This window comes from Vanessa tameamea, chromosome 23, assembly GCF_037043105.1.
Source record: "Vanessa tameamea isolate UH-Manoa-2023 chromosome 23, ilVanTame1 primary haplotype, whole genome shotgun sequence".
NCBI lineage: Eukaryota > Metazoa > Arthropoda > Insecta > Lepidoptera > Nymphalidae > Vanessa > Vanessa tameamea.
Window position 1 is genome coordinate 7522661 of NC_087331.1, and position 13412 is coordinate 7536072.

The 13412-nt window shown below is 33.5% G+C and overlaps 1 protein-coding gene and 1 long non-coding RNA gene across 2 annotated transcripts in view; both read left to right on the plus strand.

Moving 5' to 3' along the window:
- Positions 1–13412, plus strand: part of LOC113404173 (cell adhesion molecule Dscam2-like) — a 399093-nt gene that overhangs the window by 227457 nt on the left and 158224 nt on the right. The gene's annotated exons all lie outside the window — the stretch shown is intronic.
- The window catches only part of LOC135193966 (uncharacterized), a 54498-nt gene that overhangs the window by 29120 nt on the left and 11966 nt on the right, over positions 1–13412 (plus strand). The window contains exon 2 of the long non-coding RNA XR_010309526.1: positions 7526–7588. This is a non-coding gene — a long non-coding RNA (uncharacterized LOC135193966). The remainder of the gene's footprint in view (positions 1–7525; positions 7589–13412) is intronic.

Here is a 13412-nt window from a genome sequence, read left to right on the forward strand (position 1 = left end):
TATTTACGTTGGAAGTTTTTTTTTTTTTGGATTAACAGCCTGTAAATTTCCCACTGCTGGGCGAAGGCCTCCTCTCTCTTCGAGGAGAAGGTATGGAGCATATTCTACCACGCTGCTCCAATGCGGGTTGGTGGAATACACAAATGGCAAAATTTCGTTGAAATTAGACGCATGCAGGTTTCCTCACGATGTTTTCCTTCACCGCCGAGCACGAGATGAATTATAAACACAAATTAAGCACATGAAAATTCAGTGATGCTTGCCTGGGGTTGAACCCAAAATCATCGTTTAAGATGCACGTGTTCTAACCACTGGGCCATCTCGGCTCTCTCGGCCATCTTGGAAATATTTAGAGACCAAAAACTTATAACTGCTGTCCGTACTCCGGGATTGATTAAAGGTGGAAGTAAACATAGCTTTAATCGACAACACAATATATTTTAATAGTAAAATTTATTAGTGTCAATAATGCAATGGTTAAAGGGCCGCCTAGCGATGTAAAAAGTCGCAGGTTCGATCTTGACCCTGACTAAAAAAATAAACAAGGTTGTTTTTACTAGAAGCAATTTTACAGCCTTCGTTTCGTCTGCATATTCGTTGTGTGTAAAATGAATACAGGCCGTGATATTTATGTAAACTGATGTATGAACGCTGCACAAACTGAGTTAAGTCCATATCTTACTATATTTTTTACTATTATAGAATTAAATATTTTTATTTAGTTATTAATTCTGTATATTGAATTTTATTAAATGTACAGTTAAAACTTTTTGATCCCATGTTTATCATGTTGTTGATCACAAATACGTATTATACACAATATATACATTTATACTAGCTGAACCTGCGACTTTACCCGCGCAAAATTTATAAAACACAATCCTATAATATAATATAATTGTTGTTTCCATTTTATATTTACATATATAGATTTTTGTGTCTCGGTTTGAAAGGTAAGCGAGCCAGTATAAGCACAAGGGATGCTTTAACATCTTAGTTCCCAAGATAGATGATATCTTCGAAGAGAAGGCTAATATTTCTTACAGTGACAATGTATATATAAACTGGTGAACACTGACCATCACGTGACTTATTTGTCAATCTTTTTTTTTTTTATAGTAGAGGTGGCAAACGAGCAGTAGGCTCACCTGATGGAAAGTGACTACCACCGCCCATGGACATCTGCAACACCGGGGGGCTTGCAGGTGCGTTGCCGGCCTTTCAGGAAAGAGTACGCTCTTTTCTTGAAGGTTCCCAAGTCGTATCGGTTCGGAAAAACCGCCGGCGAAAGCTGGTTCCACAGAGTGGTTGTGCGAGGCAGAAAGTGTCTTAAAAATCGCGCTGTTGTGGATTTTCGGACATCTAGGTGGTGCGGGTGATATTTGGAATTTTCCTACCAATTTTAAATTTTACAAAAACTTCCAATTGTATTTTAATGTTTTACTATTATATTTTTTAAATATTGTGGATTAGGACTAGGAATTTACGTAAAATTATTATAAATTCGACTAAAATTTTGACTTAAGGATAAAATTAAAGACATGTTCAAATAAAGTGGCTGCTGAGGTAATGTTTTCGTGATAAGTTGTCTACACACTGAGATAACTAAAAATTCAAATTGAACAAATAAAGGGTTCAATATTAGATTTTGTTGGCGCAGGAACCATAGCTAGTCTAAACAGAAGAAGGTTTAGGAACGCATGGAATACAAACACTCAATTTCTTTGATATTGATGTAGTATTGGTTAGAAATGGATTAAAATCTACATATTTGGACGACATCGCGCAAAATGAGACATTACGACAAAATCACTGTATTTTCAAATAGTCTGAAATAATCAACAGACTACGGCTTTTGAAGTGCTTTCATAATTATAACTTTACATGATTTATAACAAGTTAAAGTTACCTCCGGTTTCGAATGTTGATTCACTGGCAAAAAACTAAGTAGTTATTATTTTCTCCGTTCATTATTTACTAAGATTTACCGATTATGAATGGTAAATGTCCATAAAACTTTGGGATTCGAACTTTTACCATCATTCACTTGGTAAATCTTAGGATTTACATATTAGGTTAGGTTGGAATGGTAAAAGTCCGAAAAAGTCGTTCCTTTATAATAAATACTTACATTTACCAACTCATGTCGGTAAATCTTAGGTTTTACTGGAAAATCTTAAGATTTACCTTAGTTCGAGCTTTTACAGTAACATATAGGTATAAAAATTTATCCTGACAATCTAGGAATACTTACTGCACATTTTTTATCCTTTTCTTGAATTATCATCATATATAGTATTATGTCATAGTATCGTACTTTTTATTTTTTGGCAATTGTAAAAGTTAAATACCCGCGGATTAAATCTTACAATACAAATATTGAAATTTCGTTGGCTGTTTTCTACCTGCCAACAAAACCTTAAGTAATACACAATTTAAAGAAAAGCCTGGACGAAATATCGTACCTATTCATATTGTTTATATATGTAAAAATATGTATGTTTCTTACATCATTATTTAATTACGAGTTATAGAATTAGAAATGTATCTAAGACTTATGATTTCTCGATATACGTTGAAACATACAGATATGCTCACAAACCTAAATCTTATAAAAAGCTATTTTTTTTTTTTTTTTCATTTAAAAAAGTGATCTCTTATACTCATGAACTGTTTTATCCTATATTATGTCAATTTTTTTATTTATTTTATTTGTAGTCTTATAGTGTAACATTCTTATTTATTTTTTTTTTTTCAAATTTATCATTAAATGCAGAATAAACACAATCATTCCAAATGGAAACTCTTTGTTGTTTATCTGGATTTATGCTGAAACCGTCGGTCAAGATTTATCTCTAAAAAAATGAAAACTTATAAATATTTGTAAATTTTTAAAATTCGAACTTAATTTTATGAATTCGATAAATTATAATATATCTCAAAGAGTCACGTCACAGCTCGGTGTGTCGTTACCTGTGTCACGTCTAGCTACCGTGTAATGTCACCAAAGCGACCCTCGTGTTTGAGAGCAACTCAACGTTTTAAGATTTCAGGGTTTTTTAAATCTTTTCAAGATGTTTGTTTGCTTTCCAACTTCCTCGGATTTAACGTCCCTTTGAAGGATTATCGTGGAATTACGAAACTTGGAAGTATTTGTATTTACGAAGGGCATTAGAGCTATTAAACTTTTTTACTGACTAACTTTTTATTTTTACGTTTTATTTCTTGTTGTGTTGTGTTTCAGGTTATTATGTACGAATTGGGACATTAATTTGTTTTCTCTTAAAACAAAGATATTTCGTTGAATATTTTTTTGTTAAATACGTGTTTGAAATGCTTAAGTTGGATCATTTTTTTTTTACGATTTTTCTTTTAAAGTTATGCATTTTTTTAATTTATCTATTTCTGTCTTTATTTTGTTCATAATTACGAGAGAGAAGATAATGTTTTTGGATTATTTTTTTTTTATATATACCTATTATTATTTTAACTACCAACTTATATATAAACATAGCCATAAAGAAAGCCTTTAACTAAACTTAAAATAGGGATTTGAAATTAAACTAAATATGTGTTTCACATTACATGACGACTATGTACATATATATTATACGCAGCTCATATTCAGTAGAGAGCGGTGGCGGAAAGGGTTCATGACTCATGACGTTTGCCGTCATGGCATGTGAATTGATCTTGCCCTCGGACTAACTACCTATCTTATACATGTTGATAGGAGTTTTATTAGTTGTTCTCTAGACGGTAAGATGAGCTGAGATAAGGCCAGATATTTTTCCGATCGTATCAGGCTTACTGACGGATGACTAGTGATTCTCAGTCGGGACTTTATTATAAAATAAAATCCCATGTATATTTTTTAAAAGCATTGATAAAATATACTTTCTATTATTATTATTATTTAATTTTATTTTAATGATATTTGTAGGCGGACGGGCAAATGGTACACCACCACCCATAGACAATAGCGCTGTAAGAAGTATTAACCATTTCTCATAACACTTACGTTCTATGAACCTGAGGAACTAGATGTTGTGTTCATTTTCCTGTCGTTAAACTGGCTCACTCACCCTTCAAACTAGTTACCATATCATCCATTGGTAACTATCAACCATATAAAGATAAGAAGCACTATTCTACCGCCAAACAGCAGTACTCAGTATTGTTGTGTTCCAGTTTGAAGGGTGATTGAGCCAGTGTAACTACAGGCACAAGGGACATAACATCTTAGTTCACAAGATTGGTGACGCATTGGTGATGTAAGGAATGTTTAATATTTCTTACAGCGCCACTGTCTATGGGCGTTGTCTATCATAAAAAAAGAAATGTATCCTCATATCGTAAACATAATAATATCAACTAAAAAAACCCGTCTTAATCATAGTAATATATCAAGCATAATAAGTACTGCCCTATGCCCTATGGGATAAGATATCCAGACTGCAGAGTAGGATGGACAGGTAGATCATACAATATCGTCGTATAAATAATTATTTAAAGTTTTGAAACGATTGTATTAAATAATTTAGTTTTTAATAAATAGCTTTGAATTCGCAATGAACGTACCAACTTCGACAATTAATAGTTTACGAACTTGTGTTGTTAGTGACTTGAAATTCTATTAGTGATTCAACAAAACTCGACGTGTTATATATTTCGCAAAATATAATAATTTATTTAACACGAATGTCTGTTTTTTTTGTTATTAATTGTACGATGACGGCTACGACAATTGGTGTATAATTATAATCATACTAGGGGCACAAATAAGCAGCCCCGTCTTAAGCACAACAAGCGCCCAAATGCAAAAAGAGTTCTGACCCCCCCCCCCCCCCCCCCAAATATTTCTCAAGAGACCTTCTGTGGTGTCTCACCAATGGTTCAAGATTTGACAACCTTCATTTGAACCTGGGTTTAAGACACTCCCTACGGATATTATATAATATCTGTTAACTGTTTTTGTATGTATTATATATTTTATAAACATTGTTGCTTCTATTGGATGTTCTGAACGAATAAACATTATATCGGCGTAAGTGTTTTGTCGAATTAGATGTTACAACGTGTATAGTGGGCGTCAGATAGGGCTACGCGTAACGAAACTTCGGAGTAAATGTAAAAATAAGGGCTTAACGCAATTCGGAATACGCGGTAAAACAACGCTTCTCTAATAACGCTGATTTAGCTTTGGTGTACTGCTCGACATAACCTTATAGCTACGCCTCTGGTTATTCTTATTTTTTAATGTTATTTTGAAGGAGTTTTATTAAAATGTTAAAAATTTAAGATTTTTGAAGTTGTGTTGTCACTTGTGGTCACTTAAGTTCACGTCAATGGACGTAGACCTATGAACACTGAATAATTTGAAAAATTATATTATTATTATATATGTAATATAATATCGAAACCGTTAGTGCAAAAGGTACGTAAAAAATGAACAATTTTAGAAACTTGTATGTTCACAGTTTTTTCTTTTTAATTACAAAATTAATGTTTAAATGTTAGATTAATAGTTAAATGGATACATCTTTAATATATCAGGAACCAATCAGTGTTTTAATAATCAAGATTTACATTATATTTTAAAATAGCGACCAATCCCGGCTTCGCACGGATGCAATTTTATCGATTTTTATTGGATCATAGTGCCTATTAGACAAATCGTGTATTGAAAACTTCAAATGTATGAAGTTGACAAAGTCGTTCTCAAGTTACAGCGTGATCAAGGGTAAATATATATATGTATAGATTGACAGAGCCGAGATGGCCCAGTGATTAGAACGCGTGCATCTTAACCGATGATTTCGGGTTCAAACCCAGGCAGGCACCACTGAATTTTCATGTGCTTAATTTGTGTTTATAATTCATCTCGTGCTCGGCGGTGAACGAAAACATCGTGAGGGAACCTACATGTGTCTAATTTCAACGAAATTCTACCACGCGTGCAAGCGTGGTGGAATATGCTCCATACCTTCTCTTCAACGGGAGAGGAGGCCTTAGCCCAGCAGTGGGAAATTTACAGGCTGATTATGTTATGTTATATGACATTAATTAATCCGCTTGATAAGAATACCTTCCTCTCGTTTGTCGGCTGATCATGTCAATAAAAATAAACAGTTTACATGACACAGTACGTATTGTGTAGAATATTATTTTCTTATTGAACCTACTACTACCACTCTCCTACTAAAAAATAGTAGTGCAAAAACATTTATTTAAAGTATAACACCTCGCCTTATTGGTGACAGGAGGGTTCATTATTTGCCCAACGGATCGTATTTACAATTCAACGTGGAAATGCTGCTAGCATTCTTGCCACCATTCCACGCGGTCATGGTTTGTACAGTAACTATTTTTAATTCGTATTTATATATAGTCAAGGCTTGTTGTAAATAATTCTTATGTAAATAAAGTGTTACGGTCACTATAAATAAATTAGTTATTTGAAAATAATTTGAATGCAAACTTATATAATAAAGAGTAACATTTCTACCGATCCTTTGCCACCTCGAAGTTACTTCGTTCCTTCGATCATGGATCTGTCAAGAACGCATTCGTACAATATGATTAACTAACATGAAATGCCTATAGGTAAAATAAGTTTTGAGTTATTTTTACTCTTAATATAGAAGACTTGTTGTCGCCCGCGGCTTTGCTTGCGGTTTGGGTTTGGTTGTCAGGAGTTTGGCATAAAAAGTGACTGTGTTTTTCCTTGGGGTTCAATCTTACTCTTACCAAATTCCATCAAATTCGGTTGTGTGGTTTGACCGTTAAAATCAGCAAACACACAGACAGATAATATTAGTGTACGTGCGAGAGAAAAATGGACTGTAGTTAAGGAAAAAGGGGAGATGTTACCTCAAAACTGGGCTCTGACTTATGAAGACACGTTCTTCTTGGGAGCGCTCCCTTGGTCTTCATACACTCGAAGAACACAGCCAAAGGGATGGGTGATATTACAGGAGAAGGATAAGTCCGTTACACAAGCTAATTTCAAAAGCGCGGCGCACTCACACAACACACGTTACCGCGGCTCACACGAGAAGGGAAGAGAAAAAGGAAGTACGTCATACGTCAAATCATTCCATAGACAAATATTGACGTTTCAATGTACGCATAAACCTAAATACGCTACAATTAGTGTATACATTATAAATATGTTTATAGAACATTATATTGATATTGTTATAAAAATTACGAACTTATATCGCTCTATTAGAAGAGAAGTACAATGACGTCAAAAGGATTTTTATTTTTAGTACAGTGACGAAAAAAAGCAGCAAAGGGCAGGGTAACTCAGTACATATGAATGAAATGAACCTTAGAATACAAAAACTTATTGCTCTTAAAGTCGACATTGAAAATGTACTCCCATCATTTAATAATAATAAAATACAATGCATAAGCAGTGTACTCGTATCAGTTTTTCAGAATACCAGATTAAAATACAAGTACAATCGTGTCGAAAACGTAATATTTTTATCTTTAATAATCAAATGTTTTGTTACAGAAAAACCAATCAACATGACTGCGTTCTCGCTCATTCTATTGGCGTCTCTATCGCTGAATATCCGTAAGTATAAATTTCAAGATATAAAGTACTGTCGAGTGGATATTGAAATATAACAATTATTTATTATCGGGCCTGAGTCCAAAATAATTGGACGTGGAATTATCTGTCGCTGATTCGGATTGAATATTCAAGGGAAATATATTTTAAAGGTACAGTTTTATGAATAAAAATATCCGAATTTAATATAAACATTTCATTCCGTATATCAGATACAATCACAAGCGGCATTGACCGTCGAATCACGTTTATTTAAATTTATTTTTGTACCGGTACACTCAGATGAATTTTTTTCGAGTGTTCTTGGATGTTCAAATACGAGAAAAGAAAATACTCAAAAATACATTTGATTTTCATGATAAATTTTTTTTAATAACCTATTTTTTTTTCTTTTTAATAGATTCCGATGATTTTGAGTAATATAAACAAACAACAGCCTGTATAAAATTATACGGGCCGACAGTCTCGTTAAAAGGGATTTTAAATTCTCGGAAATAATATTAAGCGTCATAATGACGTGCTCATATTTAACGGAGTGATTCAGACTTTTCGGTAGGTGACCGATTATAAAAGTAAGGGAACCTTTGTTGGCGGACACACATGTGCACGTCCGGGACTCAAATCGTCCAGGAATCAATCAATATAAACATATATTAAAGTACAACATATAACTATATTGTAAGTTTAAATTCGTATTTTTAATAATATTTCACATCGTGCAGTTGGTGAGATATTATCATTTTTATACAAAAAATACTTTGGATAAAATTCCAAGAGAATGGCAAGTCGTAATTATACCTTGTTGTGTTTTGTTTTTAAGACTGTAAAAAAATGAAGATAGTTGTAAGGAATACAAAAGTACGTTTGAAGTGTTTGCTGAACAATAACTTTTACCGACTTCGCTGGAACTGCAATGCGTCTTTGTAATGTTATCACCAAAACATACACCGATTTAATCTCATTGGATTTTTGTTTCACGCCATATTAAGTCACTTAATCTTATTCGATCGATGTCAACTACCTCAATGAACAATTTAGCTAGCCTAAGACTTTCCGCAGATTCTGAAGCGTTGGGCTCCAAACCAAAAATTCTCAATAACAACTCTGTATTTGGGGGTCAGGATTTAAAATCGCCTAACTACAATTCTTTGTTGTAAAATAGGATTATGCGAGTAAGTAAATAAAGAATACACCAGTTTACACACTATGAAGAACCCTTTTACGAACTATAAAGACTATGTCCTACGCAGTTAGTCTCTGCTGAAATCACACCATCCAAAATTGGACATGAGGTTATTATATTCATCAATTGTTTGATCAAAAGTAACAGCAATACTTACTGTTGTCGTCTTTTTAGTGAGCCAGTGTAAATACAGGCACGAGCGACATCACCTATTCGTTCCTAAGGTTGTTGGTGTATTGGCTATATAAGGAATGATTATTTCTGGTATAATTTATTGCAGCATCGATGTTTATGGGCAGTGATGATCACGTAGATATCTACCCTAGATGGACCATTCGTTCGCCTACCTATACAACAAATAATACACACAGAATTCACAGGTTTAATCGTCAATTAAATCCATTTATCTTCTAGTTTCCGCACGCTTCGTCCACATATGAGTTAAACTAGTATTAGGTACATTTTTCCTAAAAAACATCACCCATCTATACCAGCCTATAAAATCTATCTCTGTGATAAATTTCATTCAGATTCGTTTAGACGTTCTGGCATAATTTAGTATCAAACATCCGTCCATCGATACTATAAAACTTTATAAATAAAAAAAAATATATAATATTAGTAAGATTGATAAAATGAAGTATAAAAGCAACTATTTCAATTTATTAGCTACTGCAGTTTTAATTTTGAAAACAAGCTACGAATGTTGTAAGATGGTTTCCGCTTGACGAGTATCCGGTGAGAGCGCTTGGCTCGAATTATTTAATGCTTTGAGTCAAACTGTGATTTTTACCAGTAAAATAAAACTCAACAGATGACTACAATAATTTAATGCTGTATAATATTATAGCTTACATTTTTTATTTGTTTATGATATGGGTAGCCGAACGAACCTGATGGTAAGTGGTCACCACCGTCCATAGATAATGACGCTCTGAGAAATATTAACCATTCATTACATCGCCAATGTGCCACCAACCTTGGGAACTAATATGTTATGTCCCTTGTGCCTGTTACACTGGCTCACCCTTCAAACCGAAACACAACAATAATGCTGTTTGACAGTTGAATACCCGATGAGACGATAGTACTCACCCAGAAGGGCTTGCACGGACCATACCACCGAATAAAAATCATCACAATGATACAATGATTAATAAAATATTTGTATAACGCAACTTTAAATCATCACGAGAGTATAATGCTAACTCTCAAACTCCAGTCTAATGAAAATTTTTGGATGAAAAAACCTAATAACTATTTACTGATGTGTCTGGGTTTGAACCCAGGACATCAGGATCTGAGGACATATAGCTAGCCAATAGACAGTCATAGAATTTGATGATATACCATGTTGATTAAAATAAAGATGATATTTTTCGTGTATAGAGAGAAATAAACATGCTCTTGTTTAAACCCGTGTTTGAAAGTGTAGCCACACGTGTGGAAAAATTACGAGCTCATTGATCAAAATAACAAGACAATATTATATGTATGTACATGTCCACGTGTATTATAATTGGTTTACGACCCAAATGTGATAAAGAAGTTACGTCTCCCATCGTTTTAAAAATTATCTTAATGCTGTGTAGTTATTTCAGTTCGTACTTTATAAAGTTCATAAAGTGAAAAATGCTTGTAAACGTCTTGCTACTGAGATAAATCACTTTTGAAAAAAGTGCCGTTGATTTTAATCCGACATTAACAGATTTCCTCGCGATATTCCTTCATTGCGGAACATAAATTAAGCACATGAAAATTCATGCTTGATTGGATTCAATACCAAAACTTTTGATGTTCCAACGTAATTTCTTCCCAAAGACATCTTGGCTCTTGACATTATATTTGGTAAATGAATCCGATACATAATAAATAGTATGATTATAGTCAAGTAACGCAATGTCCACTCATTAAACTACGTAACAGTTAAATTAACATGACATAAATAAAATATTACTTCAAAATAATGTTTAGATTTGCATAGAGACCACAATGACGTCGTTCAATTTGGACTGCTCAAAGTTTAAATTACGCCGCAAAATTAATTTGGGATTAAGTTTGTACCAATTTAGGTATTTTCATGTTCATTACAACACTACCTGTTACATAAATGTTTCTAATTTAGGAGATACAGTTTTGTTTACAGTGACAATTTTAACTTTGAATGTATTTACAATGTATAGGTTTGTTATACGGACAAATTGAAACGGCTTGGATTTTCAGTTCAGAATGAACTGTAAGTGGTTATGATATCGTTTCACTGACTTGTTGGTGATTGGTCATAAGACTGCAAATCGCTTAAACCGTCTATTTGGACTAATAAATTTTTTATGTTAGTCTGGAAGATGGCTGTGTGTTTATTCTCTCGTGCATTAGAACACAAGCATAGGCCGTTGGTTCTGCATTTAAACTCTTTCTGGTTGTATCGGCTAGATCATTTTCTAGAGTTGTAAGAGTGAGGGAAAAGAGAGTGCATCTGTATTTACACCCACACATGTACATTGTTGTAATTACGTTTTGCGTAGATGACTAGATTGAGCCGAGATGGTCCAGTGGTTAGATCCATTGTATGATGATGTTGTATGTGTGTGATCTAATAACTGAGCAAGAGTTTTGTATTTAAATAGGACTGCATACTCCCATTATATATAGCATCATATTTAATTTGTGAGCCTAGATGGACCAGTGGTTAGAACGCGTGCATCTTAACCGATGATTTCGGGTTCAAGCAAGGCAAGCACCACTGAATTTCCATGTGCTTAATTTGTGTTTATAATTCAACCCGTGCTCGGCGGTGAAGGAAAACATCGTGAGGAAATCTGCATGTGTCTAATTTCAACGAAATTCTGCCACGTGTGTATCCACCTACCCACATTGGAGCATCGTGATGGAATATGCTTGAAACCTTCTCCTTAAAGCGAAAGGAGGCCTTAGCCCAGCAGTGGGAAATTCACAGGCTGTTAAAGTAATTAATGTGTATTCATGTGAAATTCGACTGACTTTCATTCTATTTTCAAAGATAGAAAAAATGAGGCTCACCTGGACGTTATTACAATTAAATATCCAAATGTCACAAAAGCCGCGATGATTATTAAGGTTCCGTAGCCAAATGGCAAAAAACGGAACCCTTATAGATTCGTCATGTGTATGTGTCTGTCCGTCCGTATGTCACAGCCACTTTTTAACTTTGATATGAAGTGTGTTGTTATTGGCTGTATGAACGCCAATTATGAATGTGTCTTAATGTATACATTTTTATATAATATGTCTGTGTGTCTCAAATGAATTATATCGTTTAATGGTTGTTTTATTAATCTAATGTATATCATATAAATAATATTCGATCTCTCCTTCTTTGTTCAAACTTCGAACTTAGAATTTCATCCGCGTATTCGTAGGTACAAACATTTGTTAATATATATTTGATAAAATATAATATCATAATAACATTAATTAACAAGATTAATTGGTGATATTTCTGTGGAAATTCATCTGGGTAGATATCACCCACTCATTAAGTATTCTACCGCTAAACCATAAAACCCAACAATATTGTGTTCCGATTTAAAGGGTGAGCCAGTATAACTACAGGTACAAAGGACATACATTGACGACTGAGTCAATGTATAAAAAGTTCATTAGTTTTCTACGTTGTCTTGGGTCTGGGTGTTTGTGGTACCGTCGTTACTTCTGATTTTCTATAACACAAGTGCTTTAGCTACTTACATTGGGATCAGAGTAATGTATGTGATGTTGTCCAATATTTATTATTTATTAATTAAAAAAACAGTTCCCAGGGTTGGTGGCGTATTGGTAATATACGTAACTTTTAATATTTTATCAGTGGTGACCACTGACTATCAGGTTGCCCATTTGCTAGTCCGCCTACCTACGACATTAAAAAGGTACGTTATTTTATAAAATATTAGTGGTAACAGACAACGAAACAGATAAACTTTTAAATTTATGTCAAGAATAAAATATTTCTCGAAGTTTCGACTCCATACAGTCAATATATCCTTCCAGAAGAAAGTTTGTAATTATATGAAAAAAAAAATCTGCAGATATTTATAACTTTGCCTATTATTAAAAAAAAAACATTAATATATAATGATTATAACACTATACACTTATGTAATTGTAAGCATATAATACAATCGGTTTTATTTAGTAAGTAAATATAATTTGATTTACAATGTTTTCGCCATTCAACTCATGAGGATCTGCTTTACCAACCGACAATAGTTTTACAACTTTTTACAGTATTTTATTAAATTCTAATAACTCTTGATTTATTGTTATATTACATAAAGTTTGTTTTGGTTTTTATTTCGTTCATTTTGATAAAGCTCGCATGCTGGAAGTCTACGGTTTCTAGTGATTGTACAATCAAATAGTTGTAAACCAACCTAATCGCACGTGTGACTCTTGCTTTAAATCAGAAAAGCGTTGGCACGATGCAATTCTATTGTATGAGATATATCCTTTGTTTGATGTTTCCCTCAAATATTTCGAATTCCAATTGAAACTGTAAGCCTATAAGCCCATCCCACCAAAGAGATTTTGAATTTCAATGAGTTTTTACTGTCATTTGTAAAAAAAAACACAGGATCAAAGGAGGCTGTATAGCCGAAACATTGTTAT